Here is a 21488-nt window from a genome sequence, read left to right as displayed (position 1 = left end):
CTTAGCTCTGCAGTGTGGCTGTGCCCTTGGGCCCCTCCTGCTCTGACTCCAACCCCTGGCAGTGATCTTGAGCCAAGAAATTCACTGCAATAGGCTCCAAATCCCTGTTGCTAAATTACACTCTGCAGAAGGATGATTTCCCACTTCTCCCTTCTCTCTCAGGTACAGTCAATGTAGCAAGATCAATTTCACTTGAAGCCCTCTCTGGAGGAAGCCCGCCTCCCTGCTCCGCTGCTCCACCAGAGGAGCTGGGTTTCTATACTGATACAATGTGGAGGTGCAGGCTCTTCCGTGCCCTACATCCCACTTCCCTCACCCTTTCCTCGCCTCCAAGTCTTATCCAGAATTTCCCCTTCCCACCTCCTTGCATACCTGGTTATAGTCACAGAACGCTAGACCTCAGTTTATGTTTGCTTAACTGCATCTCACTTCTGTCTCTCTTTCATAAGTTCCAGATGCTCCATCTCCCAGGAGGTTAAGGACTGAGACCTCCCAGCTGGTCTGTCCTCTCGCATCACCGCTGGATCCTCTCTCTACCTGGTTATTGTGTGTAGCCACCAATTCAGTGTTGACCTGTGCAAAAGCCCACTTCCTAACTGTCCTGTAACAACATGGCTTGTTTTCCATCTTTTATCTTCATTCTTGCTTAATATAGTAAACATTATTCAGAGCTAGAAGTACGTAGTACTTAGTAAGGAAACACAACTTAATAAACAGAACATCCATTTTTGTCAACACTGATGATAAACATGTCTTCATTGTCTAAGCTCCCTCTCACTTTAATCAGGTTGTTTTCAGGATGCTGTATGGCTGGCAGACCATGAACTCACGGAGATGGCTTATTATGATGGAGGGATGCCAAAGCAAAGAGCAGTCATCTGGGTTGACAGTGTTACAGGCTGAAGAATGACACCACCTTAAGCTTCTTGGAAGGCACTGCCTGACACCTGCGCCTGAGTTTCCTGATCTGTTCAACAGAGATAAGGTTTCCCTTTCACACAGGTTCTTCACATCCCGGTTGTAAAGAACTTAGCACAGACTTAGCTCATACTAGATGCTTAGTGAATGGCAACAGAGACCATAGTGGTCTTCTCTGGGAGATGCCCTTGTCAGTTGTTATAAAATAGAACTTGTTTCCATCTCATCTTCTAGGTGGCCATTGAGTGGCCAGTAGCAAAACATTAATGCAAACCCATGCACTCAGTGAGAGCAGATTAAATATTAATCGAGCATTAACTAAGTATAATGAGAAAATACAAATGCCGGTAAAGACTTCCAGTATGGGGTTACAAGAGAACCTGGACACAGTAATTGTATTACTTTTAAAATATTTAGATGTTTATGCCAGTAAGTTGTTTAGTTGATAGACATATCTAGCATATTTTACATACTGTACCTTGTAAATTAACATTTAGGTTATTAGTTTCAGAAGTAGAAAAGTAGTGGTACATGGTGACCTTTAAAAATGCATAGCTAATTGAATCCTGGCATTTAGACACTAATAGACTTAATTATATGAAAGTGACACAAGAGGGCAGCTGTGTACTGTTTCTGAATACCTTTTGCTACAATAGATTAGGCTAAACTTGAATATGTGTATAATCAGTATGATAGGAAATTATCTTTCATAAACTTATTACATAAATGTCATAAAATTATTTTATTTAGAAGTAATTTAATTCTTCATACCACTCGAATCCTTATTGGCAAGTAAAGACTGACAAGTAATGATGGAACTAGCATCCTCCTGATGATCGGTAGTTGCTACATTGACACACAACTTGCTAGTGATGCTTAAAGATCATTTGGCTGATCTGAGGATGAGGTGGGAAGACGGAGGCAGGGGCTTATAAGCCAAGGCATAACCTGGTCCCCACAGGAAGCCTCTGTGTTAGAATGAAACGTGTGTCTGGTACACCAGGGTTTAGCAGTCCTGTGGGGCTGGGCAGGAATATCTCAGCCTCCATGTTTTCTCATGGATCTTGGAGGTTGGCTTGCTTCTGGTACTTTTGTTTGTCATCTTTGAACCCACAATGTGTAAATATCCTGCATGATACCTGGAGAGCAGTGGTGTGACCTCTGTCTGGGTGTCCCTTCCTTGGGCTCAGAGAGGTCCTGGGCATGAGGAGAATGTGCCTGAGCCAAAGGGCCCTGAGGATGCCTAGGATGTTCCAGGCCTGAATTACATCCAGATTAAGGGGGTTGGGTAGTTGCCTGAGGACAGCAGAGGACAGGGCTGTGTCTCACTATAGATCAGGGATAGATGCGGGATGGATCTCTTGTGCTTCCATTGTGGTTTTGGAAGGATCAACCTGGTTTGTGAAAATGGGCAGCTGCAAAACTTAAAAGAGTTTTTCGCAAAGTGAATGTAAATGGATCATTGTTACTTAAATCACTTCAGCAAGCATTTATTAACTTTCTACCTGTGTCCAGGTCCAGTTCATGCGGTTGCAAAGAAGCTACCCAGGCTTTTCTGACAAGAACTGATCAGGGAAGGGGTAGTAGTAAGGAAATAGGATGCTGTATGCCCATGGGGTCAATAGTTTGTGCTGCAGTGCATTCTGGTTGGACAAATTCGTAACAATACTAATGGAGCCTGGGGAAAGATACCCAAGACCCTGGTGCACAGTGTGTATGAATTCAGGGGGAGAAAATACAGTGAACCGGCACTGGTCATAAGGGAAGGCAGGTCAGAGCGGGCGTGGCACGGAGACTCAGGAACTGACTGTTCACCTAGAAACAACAGGGCAGGACTGTGTGGCCTAAGGTCCTCCTGCAGGTCCAATTCAGGCAGGACCAAATACAAATGAGCCAGACATTCAAAATATCCAAATGCACATAGTGCACGGGGCTTCCAATGAGAGGAAATAAGGAGGTAACAAAGCTCAGAAATTGAGAAACCAGGAAGAGCAAATAGATGGGGAAACAATGGAAACAGTGACAGACTTTATTTTCTTGGGCTCCAAAATCACTGCAGATGGTGACTGCAGCCACGAAATGAAAAGATGCTTGCTCCTTGGAAGAAAAGCTATGACAAAGCTAGACAGTATTAAAAAGCAGAGCCATTACTTTGCTGACAAACGTCCATCTAGTCAAAACTACGGTTTTTCAAGTAGTCATGTGAGAGCTGGACCATAAAGAAGACTGAGTGCCGAAGAATTGATGCTTTTGAACTGTGGTGTTGGAGAAGACTCTTGAGAGTCACTTGGACAGCAAAGAGATCCAACCAGTCCATTCTGAAGGAAATCAGTCCTGAATATTCATTGGAAGGACTGATGCTGAAGCTAAAGCTCCAATACTTTGGCCATCTGATGTGAAGAGCTGACCCATTAGAAAAGACCCTGATGCTGGGAAAGATTGCAGGCAGGAAAAGGGATGACAGAGGATGAGATGGTTGGATGGCATCACAGACGCTATGGACATGAGTTTGAGCGAGCTCCAGGAGCTGGTGATGGACAGGGAGGCCTGACGTGCTGCAGTCCATGGGGACACAAAGAGTCAGACACGACTGAGCGACTGCACAACAGCACAAAGATCAGAGAGGAAACCATGCCACCACGAGTCTGGATGGGACTGATCACAAGTCAGGAAGCACTTTGCTTTTTGTGCTGGTTTAAGACAATTTTCCTGGTAAGGACAAGAACGTCCCCACAGCTGCTTGTTCTCTGGACAGTCCCTGATTTCTAGCAGAGTAGAACAACCTATATAATAAAGGGATAGCAGTCCCAAATGGCTGGAAATAGAGAGCAAGCCTTGATTCATGTCATAAGTTCATGTCTTCAGGTACAGCCAAGTTTCCTCCCAGAGTGCTGGAGGAATTCAAATATGCAATCAGGGAGTCACCAGTGGTAATCTTTTAAAAATCATGTACAACAAGAGAAGAATCAGAAAGCTAATGACAAGTAAATGTCATAAGTTATGAAAAGGGGTGGACTCCCAGAATTACAGACTATTAACTTTGGTCAATGTTTGGTCAAATTATAGAATGAATTTAAAGCAGATGTCTTATGAGCACTTTGAAAGGAATGTGTTGACTGCTAGAAAACATGGAGTCACCAGGAGCAAATCATGCCAAACTAACCTCATCTTTTATGAAAGTATTTTTTACTGAGCCGAGAGATCAGGGGAGTAACATAGACCTAGTTCTTCTTAGTTTTAGGAAAATGTTTGACAAAAATCGGTCACGATATCACTGTGGATAATATGGCAAAATACACAGAGTAATTAAAAGTACTCTTGGATGGCTGGGACTTGTTTGAAAACTGTGCTCACAACGTAAGAACAAAAAATTTGCTACACAGTGACATGTGGACTGACTCTTGCAAATTCTTGCATTCCCACTGACTCTTGCAAATTCTTTCTGAAGGACTTATGAACACTGAAAAACAAAACTGGAACTAGGACTGCCTACCACATTAGATGCCAGGATCAAGGTGCTCATTTTACTAAATTCAAGGCTGATGAAGATGACAATCAATAATCTATAAATAATTGCCTACATGTAGGTAGAAAGACCTGTTCTTTTCTCCTCCTCTCCTTAGTCTCTGCTTTAGGAACATGGATTCTATAAAACTAGGAAACTGGATATCTTCTCCTTCTGCATGGGAAGAAAGCCTCCAGACACAGAGCACAACAAATTCTAAGAATAATTCTACAAGAAATGAATGGATTTATAAGAAGAAAATGATAGAATTTGGCTAAGTGATATAAAAGTATGAATAAATGGAGAACCCTATTCCTGAGTTTCTTCCTGAATGAAACAATCAGACATCATAAATGTGTTATTTCTTCTATAATTAATTACAAGTTTAATAGATCTTAACAATTTGTGAGGAATTTCTTATTTTGGACTTGACAAAGATACAGGGGGCAGAGACTGAGGACACGGGGAATGGCCTGTGTAAGGCCCCAAGGTAGGAGGACCCATAGAGTGTCCGCAGAAGCCCAGAGTAGCCTGGAGAGGAAAGCAGGAGAGTCATGAGCGAATCAGCCGGGAAGGTAGGCGGCTGGAGCACACAGGGCCTTAGAACCTCATGGATGGCATTGGTCTTTATCCAAAGAGCTATGAGAAGTTATTAATGGTTTTTAAGCAGTGAAATAAAATGATTACATTTGAGATTTTAAAAGCCCACCCTTCTGCTGTGTGGAGACTAAATTGGAGGGGTGGCAGAGAAGAAGAGAGAATCTGATTAGGAGGCAGAGATAATAATCGGGCAATGTGATTGTACTAGGCTGGTGGCAGGGGCAAAAGAAATAGAAGAGAAAGTTGACTTACTTGAGTTCACCAGAGCATCCTGAAAACCAAGGCTGTGATACTACTGCTCAAGTTTTTATATAAATGCCATTCTACTCTTATTATGGGAGTGTAGAAGGGAAATACAACAGTCTTGTTAAAAAATCTTCTAATTTAGGTAGTGGATGTAGCATGTTCTGGATGGATGACTGCAGGCAAGTTATTTGAACATCATGAACTGTGGTTTCCCCATATCCTCCATGAGTTTACTAATACCTGTGTGTGGAGCTGTTGGACTGTGTGGTAGGCACTGCTCAGTTCAGTTCAGTTCAGTTCAGTCGCTCAGTCGTGTCCAACTCTTTGCGATCCCAAGAATCGCAGCACACCAGGCCTCCCTGTCCATCACCAACCCCTGGAGTTCACTCAGACTCATGTCCATTGAGTCAGTGATGCCATCCAGCCATCTCATCCTCTGTCGTCCCCTTCTCCTCCTGCCCCCCATCCCTCCCAGCATCAGAGTCTTACCTGACATTTCAGGTTCCTATGCAATATTGCTCTTTACAGCATCGGACCTTGCTTCTATCACCAGTCACATCCACAACTGGGTATTGTTTTTGCTTTGGCTCCATCCCTTCATTCTTTCTGGAGTTACTTCTCCACTGATCTCCAGTAGCATATTGGGCACCATCCATCTCCAAATATCTATTTTCCCCTTCCTCCAGAATAAAATAAATTTTGGCTGAGCCGACGGCCATCAGATGAAAGAATTCATTTCCTGGGCTGTTGGTACTCAGATACAGTCATGTAGCAAGGTTCTAACCAATGGGACCCAGTAGAAGAACTGAGTTCTGGTGTCCACAAACCTTCCTTAAGACCTGGCACCTGCTGGCCAACTCTCTTTTTCCTTCTGTCTTTCAATATCACCACCTGGAAGGAAACGCTTCCTTGAATCATGAAGTCGAGGGCTACGTCTTAGAAATGATGGAATTGTGAGTGAGAAGGTGTTTGATCCCTGAGGAATCCAAGAAGATCCCCAGGCCCAAAGCTTGTTTTTCTGTTTTGTTGCTGTTTTTTGGCTTTGCTATAAGACAGAAAAATCACCAAAGAGATTTTCTGTCTTACTAGTGATCTAACTCTCTTCTAGCTGTTACCTAAAGACTAGAAGATGTAACATATGTGAAATGCCCAGACACTGTAAACCACCTCTAATATTTTTGTCTTCATGTGTCTTTCCCACAAAAAGAAAAAAAAAACATACAAATACTTTATAGTTCTGCTCTCCAGTTCTGGAGAGTTTAATTGTCCTCTTAAATTTCTGTTTTTCTTAGACTCTGGAAAACTGGATTCTATCCAGGAGAAAATTCTCAAGGTAGTGAGCAGGCCTGGAAACTGCATGATACAGGGAACAGTTAATTACAGAAGCTGTGTTGCATTTGCTCTTTTTAAGGGAAGTGTGTCTTTGACTGGATCTTGGGAATCTCAGATGAGTGGGATCCTGTCGTTTCGTTTGGAACTGGCTTATCCACAGCAGGCCTGGAGGCCAGAGCTAGTGTTCTTAACCAGGAAACTTGGAGGTTTAGGAAGGAGTTGAGGTGGCCGGCACACCCACAGCCTGGGTGAAGAGTGAGGCCCAGAGAGAACCGTTACATACAGGGGCCCTGCCCCTGCCCCTAATCCTCATCTCTGCCCAGATCAGACCACTCAGAGATCAGCAGTTTTCACCATGTCTCCTAGGGGGATGTGAGGGTCTGTGAAGGTGTCTCGGGTGCTGCTATGGGGGTGAGGCAGGACAGGAATCAGCTTCTTCTGTGAAGTTCTGGGCAGTATAAATTTTGGAAAAGGATTAGAGGCTTAAACTTTTTGAAAATCTACATACTGAAAGTCATTTTGAGGACTTGAAATCCCAAGTGGAGACTAAGAATGAAGCAACATGGATTCCCATTCAACCTGTTCAGTTGGCTGCTCACAAACGTGCTAAGATGATTTGAATTTACTTCCAGCTTACAGCCGGCCTCCTTCAGAAAGGAGCCAGAGCTATGAACAAAGTGTAAATGAAAACGCTGAGCGCAAATAGGAGTCCATCTGAGGAAGCACATAAGCTACATTGCTAAGTGCACATCGGCATCCGCATAAAAGAAACTGTTCAGTAGGGAATCAGTCATCCCAATGGCTCTGCTTAGACGTCGGCAGTAGCACTTTACCACAGGAGCAGGAGTAGTGGAAAGGAGGTTCAGAAGAATAATGTTCAAATGGGTGCTTCTAGGTTTATTCTTATTGTGACAGATGACCTTTGATGACCTCAGACCTTGATGGGCCCTTCACGCTTGGCCTGAATAGATGCGCATCAATCTGTGTGTGTCCTAGGAAATTTCTGTCCCTTCCATCCCTCGCTTGCATCGTGTGAGCCTGTCATTCTAAGTGACTTGCAGTGATCAGGAGACATGCTCTCCCACCCCTGCTTGCTTTCTGCTCCAAAAGCCTGTCCCCTCTGCCCCCCAGTTTAGTGCATAGATGTCATTGCACTAGTCACAGTGGGGTCTGTCTGCTCTGCCTTCCCTACTAGGCTCAGACAACTTTCAACTATTAGGAGTATGTTTGTTTGTTTGTTGTAACCACTTTATCCCACTAATAGTCTGGCACCCAGAAGGTGACTGAAACTGTTTGTTGACCAGTTAATTCTCCAACTCACCAGCCATTGTCACAAAGTATCCTGTCCTGAGTATCCTGTACCCTCAGAGACTTTTGTTAACTGCAAGGGCAGCCATCTAAATCCAGCAAAATCTTGCCAGCTCTTCCAGTGCTCCAGGAGGTCTCTAGCTGGGTGGTGTACAGTTGCTTTGTCAGACAGGCAGCCAAGAGTAGAGAAAACTCCAAAAGTGGGGCCACTTTCAGCTGGCCCCCAACTTGCTGTGATGTGGAAGAAGTCTCCTTACCTTTCGGGGTCTTACTTTCCAGACTCTTTCACACTCAACAGCATAGTGAGTCTCACAGTAGGTCACGGACGGTGCCCTTGGGTCGCTGTGTAGAACACAATGAAGGAAGCATGAAGGATACAGATAAACACAGGTGTTGAGGGGGAGGATCTTCTTCTCTAGTCTCATGTGGAAGACGCTCCGTTTGGAGTAGCCTGTTAGATGACAGCCTCTGGTCTTTCTTCGCTTTGCTTCCTCTTGTACCTGCAGGGGGCGGAGAAGAGAGTCCTCTCCTGGGGGAGGCACTGAGCATGGTCAGCCCCGCCCCTTCTCTTTGTAACCAATCTCATTTCAGGGGGCGTGGTTCCTAGCGTGTCCTTCCACACCGTCTGCCAGCCAGCCCTCAATCCTAGGGGGCTGCCTTGAGGTAGAAGCCTGGAGCAGTTAGTGGTGAGTGGGTGCTATGGACCAAATATCTGTGTCTAGTTCCCCTACCCCTAATTTCTATGTTGAAACCCTAATCCCCCATGTGATGGAATTTGGAGGTGGGACCTCTGGGAGGTAATTAAAGTTAAATACGGTCATGAGGGTGGAGCCCCTAAAATGGGATTAATGCATTTATAAAAATAGGACCATTTGTCTCTCCTTGGGCCTACACTACAAGAAGGAATGGCCATTAAGGAAGCACAGGAAGAGAGCCCTCACCAAGTACCTGATCTCTGGCACCCTAATCTCTGGCCTCATTTCTAGTCCAGGCTCTAATGCATACTGCCTTTCCTGTCTTTGCCAGGTCCAGTGACTTTTCTGGCCCTCCATTTCTTAAACTTTAAAAGGCAGGTGTTGGACTAGTTGATCTTTCTAAAAGTTTATGAATCCATGGTTGGAATCCACCCAAAGACGGTTCCAAATGAACAGGGAGTCTTTTATCTCTGGTAACTTAGTCTTAGTCTTAGTCTTTCTTAGTCTTTTAACTCTGGTAACTTAGTCAACTATTCAATACCCATTCACTCTTTTTTTCTTTAGTAAGAAAGCCCAGTTTTTATTGGCTAAGAACAACAAGAAAGAAACTTGGCTTCCCTTGAAGATAGGAAGCTTTGTGTAAGTCTGAGAAGGCTTTGTAAGGAAGCAACAGACAGCTCTTAGGTCCTCTTTTGCCCTGCTTCCTTCCTCCTGCTTCTTTGGAATGTAGAAACACTAGCTGGAGCCCCAGCAGCTAGCAAGGACCAAGAAACCATGTTGATAGTAGAAGCTACTGGAATGGTTGATAGAAAGATAGAAGGACCTTGGGCTGTTGATGACATGGTAGAACTGCCACACAAGCCCTAAACTGCCTGCCTCCAGGTTTCTTTTATGAAAATAAAGAAATCACTGTCTTTCTGATCTTTGTTGCCAGGAGTTAAATGAAATTTCTAAGTATTACAACTCATTGGGCTTTTTCTCATAAATGATAAATCCTTCAACAGGATGGAGAGTCTAAATTTGCAAAACAGTATCATCCACTTAGCACATCTTAGAACAGAAAGGTTTAATCTGCTTCCCAAAATCTATGTCCTGAATGATGAGAGAAAATTAAAGTCTTCTTTGCTTTTGGTTGCCAGTGACATGACAGAACTAGAGATTCTCAGTTTCAGTCGACTCCGGCCATTAGTTAAATATTTCAACCAGCCTGATCTGAGCGTTTCTTCAGACATCTCTAATAGTTAACAACTGTGGATCCAAATAAAACCTGTTGGCCAAAAATTCTTTCAGGCTGACAGAATGTACTAATCTCTGCCAAATATGAAATAACTCTTAGTCATTTTAGATGAACACTATAAAGCGTTGCAGTCGGGACTTCATGTGTTTTGCACCCTTATGAGGTAAGTAGTGACAGGAAAATAGATATTCAGCTAAATCAAGCAAGTGACATTCCTTTTTAAGCATCTCAAGATACTTCTGCAAAGCTCCCAGATGTAGTAAAGGTAAGGCTTTCCGTGAAGAGTGCTGTGAATGTTTCTTCCACATGACTCTGATGGCAAGTGTGGCATTGTAGGCAGCCATCTGGATGGGAATTGGGATTCCTGGACTTGAACATCACTTTTTCCAAGTAGCAGCATGACTCTGGACAAGACATTTAGCATCCCTGAGCCTCTGTTTCCTTAACTGTAGAAATGGGGTAATACTCTTTATCTTATAAGGCTACTTGTAAGGATGAAGTATCCAATACAGGTGAAATATCTGCCACAGGACCCAGTGGAGAGAAGGATGCTATTTAATAAGCATTATGGGATGTTGAATCTGCCTTGGTGAATAAGCATTATGTTGAATGAAGTTAGAAGATGCTTGCTTCCTGAAAGGAAAGCTATGACAAACATAGACAGTGCTTTCAAATTGTGGTGCTGGAGAATTCTTGAGGGTCCCTTGGACTGCAAGGAGATCAAACCAGTCAATCCTAAAGCAAATCAACCGTGAATATGCATTGGAAGGACTGATGCTGAAGCTGAAATTCCAATACTTTGGCCACCTGATGCAAAGAATTGACTCATTGGAAAAGACCCTGATGCTGGGAAAGACTGAAGGCAAGAGGAAAAAGGGGCAACAGAGGATGGGATGGTTGGATAGCATCACCGACTCAATGGATATGAACTTTGGTGAACTCCAGAAGATGGTGAGGGACAGGGAGGCCTGGTGTGCTGCAGTCTATAGGGTCACAAACAGTTGGACATGACTTAACAACTGAACAACAGCAAATGTTGAATCTGAGTCTTATGTCCCCAGATTGGTTATCTGGAAGCCCGAATCTCATTCTACAGCATTTCAAGTATGGATTAGACATGTTAAAGTGCGGTCAGACTTCTCCAGGACATCCGATGTTCAAATAAATTAACTTCCCTTGCCCTTGCTAGCTGAAGGAAGTAACTGATGGTGTTTAGGCGACTGTGACGCAGGGGGGCTCTGGAGAGGACCCGCTGATGGCTCCAGTGGGGGGTGAGTGTGGCTAATAGTGTGAAGGAAGGGCAGTGTTGGAGTTAAAGTTTGACAAGTATCATGAGCAGGAGAGCATAACGCATTTTGGGAGGGAAAGTTGTCTGATACGGGAGGGCTGCCTTGTTTGCACAGAGAGGTAGTTACTGATAGTGGCAGCCCAGCAGGCACGCATTAGTCAGTGTACCAGCTGCCTCTGAATCCTGCGTGGGAATTTTTATGGAAGAAGTTCCAGGCAGAAACAGAAGCTCCACAGGAGCAGTGAGCCTTTACGTGATGAACTGCTCCCTCCCACGGGGTGTTCTCATCTGATACTTATTACAACCCTGGTTTGCAGCCAAGGCAGGTAGTCTGGTCAGGAAAAGAGTAGTTAAATGGCTGAGCTTTTGAAGCAGAGAGTAGAACTCAGCGGGAACTTGGGTCTATTATGAAATGAGGAGACAACAGCATCGTGCTTCACACGTAGCTGGTGGCAGTAAATGGTCTTATTGATGTTACTGACAAGAGGATTAGGCCTGGGGTTCTTTAGCCTGAAAATGATGCTTAAACTCAGCCTCTGTGCACCGGTGCCAATTGGAATCCTGGAGATAGAGGTTTAAGTGAAATAGAGAAGAATAGCTTCATCGCTTCACTGGGCAAAAGGGGCTAATGCCTCAAAACTGTGTGTTCCAACCCAGAGGGATTTGGTGAGGAGTTTTTACAGCAATGGTTCAAGGGTGGGGCTGCTGATAAGGATCAGGGTTTGTGCAGGGTCTGCATTCCTCTAATCTGGCCTCAGGTGGTCTACTGATGAGTTTCTGTGGCTCAGGAGGTTATCAAACCGTAACCTTCTCTCTGGAATGAAGAATGCTCCATCAAGTAGTTGACATCTTCCATTTGTTATGGATTCTAGTTCTGCAGAAGAGCTCAAGATATTGCTATGTCTTGAGGCAGAACCAGGCTCCTGTCCCAAGAAGCAGCACTATTGTTTCTTGGCTACTCTTCCCTTACCTTCGCATCCCTTCCCTTCCCTGATTAGCTACTGTTTGAGCCTGTCCTTTGAAACTCAGGGAAGGTCATGGAGGCTGAAGCCTATTCCCTATAAACAGGGAGGGTGGAGGGTGCGGGGTGGGGGAAGGGTTGGGGGAGGTGGGGTGGGCGCAGAAAGGCGTCCATGCCCAGAAACCCCACAGAGTCCTGCTGGGTTTCAGAAGTAAGAGAGTTCTTAGGAGTCAGTTGTGCTCTTTAAGGACATGTGAAGAAGCCTGCCAGCTGCTTTCCTTCTTTTCTGAGAACAAATAAAGAGGAAATTGGTTTCAGCCATGTATGCAATCTGTACATTCATCTTCAAGTGAGCTTTCTCTTAGAAAAAGAAAACCCTCAGGATGCAAAGCTCTGCAAAACCAGTTAATAAAATAATCAAATTAATGGCAGCAATAATGTGTTCAAATAGGAGCTAACACAATCTCTACCGTGGAAATAGCATGTTTGCATTATGTTCAACTCAGGTGAGAAAGAGTATAAACTGGGCATTCTTGTCTATACTCACATCACTCCCAGCCCACATCCCCCAGCTTCTAATAAAGACCAAGGGACTGGACATCTTCTGTGTACATTACCTGCCTGCAGGGAAGGACACAGTTAACAAGGATGCAGGGGAGGATTTATAGCCAGGCCTCTGAGCACTTTGTGGCCATAATTCACCCCTGCAGTCCTGAGGGCTGACCGTCAGCTTGCAGTAACAGTCAGCAGGCTCTGGGCTCGTGATTCAGTGACCTGGTTTGTTCATAGTCCTTTTGCTTTTTTCGGACCTCTGAGCTCTGAACTCTGAGCTCTGGACTTTGAGCTCTGGACTCGGGCAGCCCTGTGTGAGCCTTCTTTCCTTTTTCTTCCACCTTTGCCAGTTTACTCAACATCTCCCCCTTCTCTCCCAGTTCCACAAAGTCCTCAAGATCAATGTCCTGGGAGCTGGTTCAGATTCTGAATTGGCAGGTGTAGGTAGGGCCTGAGTCTCCTCTTTCCTAACAAGCATCCAGGTGTGGCTGCTGCTGCTGGTCTATGAGCTACATTTTTGTGGCAAGGCTCTAAATCCCCCTGTTTGACAAGAGAGCCTGGTACCCTGCCCTGCATCCTCCCAGCTAGTTCAGAGGGCCTGACCCAAGGCTTTTGTGTGGCAGGAATAGAGGAACTGACCGAGGCCAAGTCAGAGCAAAAAAACCCTGCCTTCTGAGATGGGCTGAGTGCTGAAGGAAAGGAAGAAGTATCTTATCTTGAGAAACTCAAAATTTGCCTCTGTCTCCTGCAGTCAAGGTAAGTGTTTAACTTTGGACTCGCCTAGAGACCAAACGTTGACTTTGGACTCACCTAGAGATGAGTACAGGGAGGGAAATTAGACCTGGAAGGTTCTTGAGCCTTTACATTGTAGGACCCAGGAAAGGATGGAGGAAAGAACCAAAGCCCAGGTGTTCGATACCATTGTTTTGTACTCCCAGGTTTTAATTTATTTATTTAGCCAAATGTCCCAAATTCTAAATCACAGTAACATTTTGAACATTTTCAAAGCAAAGCTCCAGCAGGGGTACTTCCATGTACACATAGACTTCATCACTGTAATGATTTTCCTGTTCTATGTGCAATGAGCCAAGAGAGAGTCTTCAAAACCTTTTTTTTTTTTCTTTTTACACAAAAATGCATTTTCTCCCTGAAATATTCATTTAAGTAATTCAGCTACCTATCCCAGGCTCATGATAAATTATTTAAATAATTGCTTTATTTCTCTGCTTCATTTTGCTAATGTAGATCTGGCTTTTGCTTATAGATTTATTGCCAGCTTTATGTTTTTCAGGGAATTAGAAATGAAGTGTTGGTTGTTTCATTGGGGTTTACTGCTGAGGCATTAGGAATAACTCTATGTCCTCATGTCCTACAATTAGAAGTGTGTGTGTGTGTGTGTGTGTGTGTGTGTGTGTGTGTCTGATTATCAGATGCATTAGAGACAACTTTCATGGAGGTGGGTAATAAGGGAGAGAAATCTCTAAGAGCATTGGTTGAAAGTTCCTGTATGAAGCTGTAAATATTTCTATTAAATACTGCATTTCAATTAGGTTGTCACACTTAGTTTTCCAAAACACAATGTAATATATAAGTCCACTTTCCCATAACTTTGCTAGCCATGATACAGAAGGAACGTTTCCTTCAATATGACGTGATGTCTGGTTAATGCTCGGTAAATACATCCAACGTCTCCACTGAAGGGGTTCTGACCTGGGATTGACTTGACTTTGTTCTGTTAACTTGTGTGATGTGATGTGACTTTAGCTGGAGGGCATTTGGTTGGCAGATTCGGAAAGGAGGAAAGCACACAGAACCAGTTCGGAAGTGATGCTCCAGTGGCTTGATGATAAGGAAAGGCAAGAAAAGGAGCCCACCGGTTTAAAACATCCTGATGGCATCTTAGGTCCCTGAGTGAGAGAAACAAGAAACATAACAGAACCTCAAGGAATCGAAAGTCAAAACATACAGTAGACGTATGGGCAAAGGGAAGGAAAGAAACAATACATTTGAAAAATTGTTTAGGGCTTCTGAATAAGACTACAACACGTCTATCTAGCCTGATTCCATTTTGTCCCAAAACAGTCACAGTGGGAGGAAGTGAGCCAGCCTTCTTTCTTTCTAACTTTCCATGGGCGGGGCTCCCTCCCTAAAACACACAGCCCAGGATTTCTGCATAGGAGGGGCAAAGGCTGTTAAACACAGCACTGTTTAAATAGCCACTTACAGACATTAAGTGCAGGCTTTAAGAAACCATTTTTTGTTAAAACCAATAGCACTCTGTAGAAACTGTAGTCACTGCCAGTTCCACCACAGTGTGCTATTTTGAAGGTCTCAGTGTCCTTCACTGGACTATCTATTATTAAACCTAACAATCACTGCCTGAAATTTTCTTTTACCTTCAGTGACTTCCACTTTGTGGGTCTTGCCTGTGAAGCTGAACTTTTCCAGGCTCATCGAATTTCTTGTGTGAAGGCAAAGCAGGCAGCTAACTTTTAAAATATCCTGTAACACCTCAAATATTTTCTACATGCCTGGCCTGGTCAGAGTCTTTTAGAAGAATTCCAGCTTCACCCCATTATCCAAATGATTTCGTTTGAAGAACACTCAGTGCAGCACTGTTGGTGAGCAGTCCAGGTTCGATGCATGATACAGGATGCTCGGGGCTGGTTTTACTGGGATGACCCAGAGGGATGGTATGGGGAGGGAGATGGGAGGGCTGTTCAGGATGGGGAACATGTGTACACCCATGGTAGATTCATGTTGATGTATGGGAAAACCAATACAATATTGTAAAGTAAAAAAAAAAAAAGAAAGAAAGAAAGAAAAGTCATTGATGAGCTGCCGATGTGTTCATAAAGCTGCAAAAGACATGATTTTTTTTGGTCATTCTTTCTGTGGCTACTGCCATGGGCAGCTGCTGCTTTGGAATCTGAGAGCTGTGTTGGACTTTGATCACAACTTTGCTTCCTGGATTCTTTTTTTTTTTCTTCTGTCTTCTTGTCTTTGCTTCATCCACCCAACTGCCTAATGCAGAAAACCAGACACCATTCTGGATTTGTGGTGCCCCCTTTTCCCCTGCGTTGAATTTTCTCATGGAGAAGCTAGTCCTTTCTTTCCCTAATCACATCTTACTTGTATCATTTCTCTCTGCTGAAATCTATTGTCTTTTGGATGAAGTCCAGTCTTCATCGACCCTGATCATCTGTCAACCTCTCCTTGCTCAGCTCTCTCCTCCTGCTGTGCGGGTATGAATCTTTTAGGCCTTGCTCCTTAGGCAACCCTTGCCCTATAGGTCCTGCCCTTACACACAAGCATGCTGTCATCACCCAGCTGGACCACATGACAGAACCCTCCTCTTCCCAGCTCTGTGTGAACCTGATGTCCTTGTTTCATCCAGCATGTCCTTCTGTCTCTCCAAAGAAGTCTGGCCTTGGGCTTCATCCAGTACAGAGCTTGCCCAAGGAGGACAGAAAATTTTACTTGTCTCAATCCTGGCAGAGTCTTTTCTTTGATTGCCTTCTACAACAATGGCCATGGAAATACAACTTAATGCAATCCTATTCGGTCATCTGCTCACTCTTACTCATGGTGACCCCAGTTCCTTATGCATCTGGAATGTTGGCATTCACAGAATCCCTCATGTGCTCTACAAACCAAAGGATCAGTAGGCTGGCCCTTGAAGTTGTGATGGCTGAGCACTTCAAGGCCCAATGTTGCTTCAGTTCAGTTCAGTCACTCAGTCATGTCTCACTCTTTGTGGCCCCATGAACTGTAGCACATCAGACTTCCCTGTCCTTCACTATCTCCCAGAGTTTGCTCAAACTCATGTCCATTGAGTCAGTGATGCCATCCAACCATCTCATCCTCTGTTGTCCCCTGCTCCTCCTGCCCTCAATCTTTCCCAGTGTCACCATCTTGCTTAGTGAATACTAATATCATGACTTATGTGTATCCCATGTTTGTGGCATCTGGCTAGGTGGTTGTTTCCCAAACCAGTATCCTAAGATCATGGCATCTGGTCCTATCACTTCATGGCAAATAGATGGGGAAACAATGGCAACAGTGAGAGACTTTATTTTCTTGGGCTCCAAAATCACTACAGATGGTGACTGCAGCCATGAAATTAAAAGATGCTTGCTCCTTGGAAGAAAGCTATGACAAACCTAGATAGTATATTGAAAAGAAGAGACATTACTTTGCTGACAAAGGTCCATCTTGTCAAAGCTATGGTTTTTCCAGAAGTCATGTATGGATGTGAAAGTTGGACCGTGAAGAAAGCTGAATGCTGAAGAACTGATGCTTTTGAACTGTGGTATTGGAGAATACTCTTGAGAGTCCCTTGAACTCCAAGAAGATCAAACCAGTCAATCCTGAAGGAAATCAGTCCTGAATATTCATTGGAAGGACTGATGCTGAAGCTGAAGCTCAAATACTTTGGCCGCCTGATATGAAGAACTGACTAACTGGAAAAAGCCCTGATACTAAGAAAGACTGAAGGCAGGAGGAGAAGGGGATGACAGAGGATGAGATGGTTGGATGTCACCATCGACTAGATGGACATGAATTTGAGCAAGCCCTGGGAGCTAGTGATGGACAGGGAAGCTTGGCATGCTGCAGTCCATGGGGTCACAAAGAGTCGGACATGCCTGAGTGACTGAACTGAACTGAACTGAAACCAGTATCCTAAGGAATTGGTATCATCTCAGGCAAAATTACATGAGAAGCCATCTCTGATCAAATATATCTGGCAAGAATAGTACACTGTAAACACCACTATACCTCTCTAGAAGGTGTTTATAGTATGAGAATTCCTCTAGAAAGGAAATCCACTTAATAGAAAGTTTAAATGTTTGTCCCAAGGTGAGACATCTGGTTAGTGAGGAGGCTGAGAGGAGAATCAGATGTTCTATAATTCTTATTACAGTTGTTCACACAGATTAGGCCATGGTAGCTCCGAATCTTCCTGGCTGGAGATTACAGACATTTGGAAGATGCAGCCACCACTAGACCACAGGAGTCTACAGCAGGCAAGACAGACACATATTAAGTCAGTCACTTGAAGTATCATAATCTAGTGGACAGAGAAAGGTCATTTGGAAAACCAGTCTCTGGATAATGACTCTTGATACAAAATCAAGTTACCTAAGACTCTGTTTCAAAACAGAATTACTTTGAGTTTTCTTCAGCTGTGTTCTCAAAGTAATCACACTTCAAAGAAGACACAATAAGCCAGATGCCCATCTCATAGGATGGCACATTGAGATCTGAGAATCTGTTTCTATTCTGTGTATCCCATTCCTGCCATCTCACACTTGGCAGACAGATGCTGTGCATTATGCAGCGATTTCCTGGAGGGTGGTTTGCATTACCAGTATCCTGCTCCCTTACTGAGGTTCAGGACTGCACAGAACTTTGAAGCACTGTTAACTCCAACCAATTTGATTATCTAGTGCTGAAAGCTCATAAATCAAAAGGCAGGTGCTTATGACCATAATAAAATATTGACTTACATCTATATGTCACAAGCAAACATTAGATATATTAAAATTTATGAAAAATATAGTTTTGCAAATGTGTTTTTGCCAGAAGTGGCAATTTCATTAAACGTCTTTGATGTAGGCTCTGTAGTCTATTCAAAAAGAGATTTTGAAATTTGAAGAGAAGCGATTCATGTGTCTTTGCTGTCAGGTTAGGTTGTCTCATACTGAGAATATGGGACTTGTAATGACATGGAAACTGTTGACTTGATACAACACAAGAGTGAGTGAATTGTGCCCAAATGTAGGACTATGTACTGGATGCTGAGAGACACATAGGTAAACTTGATGGAGGTTTTTCTCCCTTAAAAGAATTTAGTATTTCCAATAATGGTGAAACCACATGTACACAGTAAAAGGTAGGGAGTGAGAAGTGTAAGTTACTTCCTCTTGAGGACTGTAGGGGAGCCTTTATAAAGAAGGAGGGATAAGGACTTCCTTGATGGTCCAGTGGGTAAGACTTCACCTTCCAATGCAGGGGATACAGGTTCAAGCCCTGGTTCCAGAGCTAAGATCTCATATGCCTCAGGGCCCAAAAACCAAAACATAAAACAGACATAATACTGTAACAAATTCAATAATGACTTTAAAAATGATCCACATTTTAAAAAATCTTAAAAAAATTTTTTTTTTCTTTGAAGAGAAGGAAGGCTAGCCGGAGAGTGGATGGGTTTGAATATGGAGCTGGGGAGACATGCAGATGGGGAAACACTGGATGTGAAGTGTGTAATCACCGACATGCAAGGCGGCAAAGTTTCTACTTCTGTGTCATCATTGTGTCTGTCTCACTTGAGTCTTACTTTTGGAGCCTCAAGATTTCTCCTCCGTTTCTATTTTCTTAGTTGGAATCATATTAGTGTCTTTATTCTCACATTTGTACAGTCTGCACTGGTTCTCAATTGTGTGTTCGACTTCACAATTTCGATTAGATGCTGTTTTGAATCTATAGTTTTCTCTGTCTTGTTGTAAGCACGTTGAGGGTGAAGAATTTGCCTAATTTGCTTTTGAATCCCAGATTCTGCCACAGAGTCGTTATTAATAACAGTTTACTGAGTAAAACATGGTCATTCCATGTGCAATCGTGCAGCTGACCTGGTCATGCCATTTTGCATATTAAACCTCTCTTGGTGCTTATCTTATAGAAATTGAGCATTTTCTAGCTCTGTTATTCTCAGCACTGCCTTATCAAAACTTGTTTGAGTTGAAGGAGACTGATCATCTAAGGAGGACATCAAGAAATTAAAATTACAGGCTACTATTTCTTATGGATACAAATACAAAAATCTTTAACAAAATATTAGTGAATAGAATTTGGCAACATGCAAAAGGATAATGCATCATGTCTAGGAGCTGGCTATGTCTCCCTGCCAAAATCATACATTGTAGTTCTAAAATTCTAATACCCAGGACCTCAGGGTGTAACTCTGTTTGGAAGTAGGGTCTTTAAAGAGGGAATTAAATTACAGTGCAGTCATAGGGGGACCCTAATCCAGTATGACTGGGGTCCTGGTAAGAAGAGAAAATTCGGACACAGATGGAAGACCTTGTCATGACACAGGAAGAAGATGACCGTCTATAAGCCAAGAAGAGAATCCTGGAGCAAATCCTTACCTCATGAACTTCAGAAGAAACCACACCTACTGGGCTGACACCTTGATCTGGGCCTTGGAGTCTCCAGAGCTTGAGGAAGTAAATTTCTGTTGCTTAAGCCAGCTAGTTTATGGCACTTTGTTATGTCCGCCCTGGAAAAACCACTACGCATCAAGACCAAAAATTAGTAGACTAAAGAAAAAGGTCATATGATTTCAAATAGATTTAGAAAAGGCATTTGAAAGAATCAAAACCTATTTAAAATTAAAAACTTTCAGCAAAGTAGAAATACAAAGAAATGTTCTCAATCTGGAAGAGGGCATCCACCAAAAACTTAAAAGGGAAACTCAAATACTTTCTCCTAAGATCTAGAATGGGACAAGGATGCTTGCTGTCACCACTTCTATTTTATGTTGTTTTGAAGATTATAGTCCAATAAAGTAAGAAAAAGAACCAAAGGGCATAAATATGAGAAAAGAAGAAATGAAACTACCTTTATTTGCAGATGACGTTTGCAGATGACAAAAACCCTCAGGAAGATGCAAAAGAACTAGAATGAACAAGTTCTCAGAAAACAAGGTCAATATACAAAAATCAAACATATAAATAATAATAAGTACATGGAAAAAATTTTTAAATCATTTGCAATAGCATGAATCTTAAAATTCTTAGGGATAAATTTAACAAAAGACGTGCAAGTTTACTTTACTGAAAACCATGAAATGTTGCTGTTCAAGAATTGGAAAACTCAATATATGTTGAGGCATTCAGTTCAGTTCAGTTCAATTCAGTTCAGTCGCTCAGTGGTGTCCAACTCTTTGTGACCCCGTGAATTGCAGCATGCCAGGCCTCCCTGTCCATCACCATCTCCCGGAGTTCACTCAGAGTCACGTCCATAGAGTCCGTGATGCCATACAGCCATCTCATCCCCGGTTGTCCCCTTCTCCTGCCCCCAATCTCTCCCAGCATCAGAGTCTTTTCCAATGAGTCAACTCTTCACATGAGGTGGCCAAAGTACTGGAGCTTCAGCTTTAGCATCATTCCTTCCAAAGAAATCCCAGGGTTGATCACCTTCAGAATGGACTGGTTGAATCTCCTTGCAGTCCAAGGGCCTCTCAAGAGTCTTCTCCAACACCACACTTCAAACACATCAATTCTTCGGCGCTCAGCCTTCTTCACAGTCCAACTCTCCCTCCCCAATTTCATCTAGACATGCCACTTATTCAAAATATAGCATTTGATGGGCAAAATCGACAAGCTGATTCTAAATTTGCATGGAAATGCAAAGAACCTAGAATAATCAAAACAATATTGCAAAATAATAAAGCTGGAAGACTTACACTACCTATTTCAAGACTTAAAATTATGGCAACAAAGACATAATAATGGCATCCTATAGAAAATGGAATAGAATAAAGTTTAGAAATTAGCTGTACGCTTATATGGTCAATTGATTTGGATAAATGTGCTGCAGTACTTCAACAGGAACCAACCAATGCTGGACCTATTGGATAAACTGGATGAACTGTTGAGAAAACTGGAAAAAGGTGGCAGAGAAGTTAAATAAATTACTTAATATGATGCAGATGGGTCATGACTCCTAATTCGATGGCTTGGGGTAGTTTCTATTGCCTACAACAGATATTTTAAAAATAGATTGGTACATTTTAGTTTGTATAAAATGTAGCCTGAATTTACGTGGCTAGGTAATATCTCCAG

This window comes from Ovis canadensis, chromosome 13 (assembly GCF_042477335.2).
Source record: "Ovis canadensis isolate MfBH-ARS-UI-01 breed Bighorn chromosome 13, ARS-UI_OviCan_v2, whole genome shotgun sequence".
NCBI classification, from domain to species: Eukaryota; Metazoa; Chordata; class Mammalia; order Artiodactyla; family Bovidae; genus Ovis; species Ovis canadensis.
Note: the sequence above shows the minus strand (reverse complement) of the source record.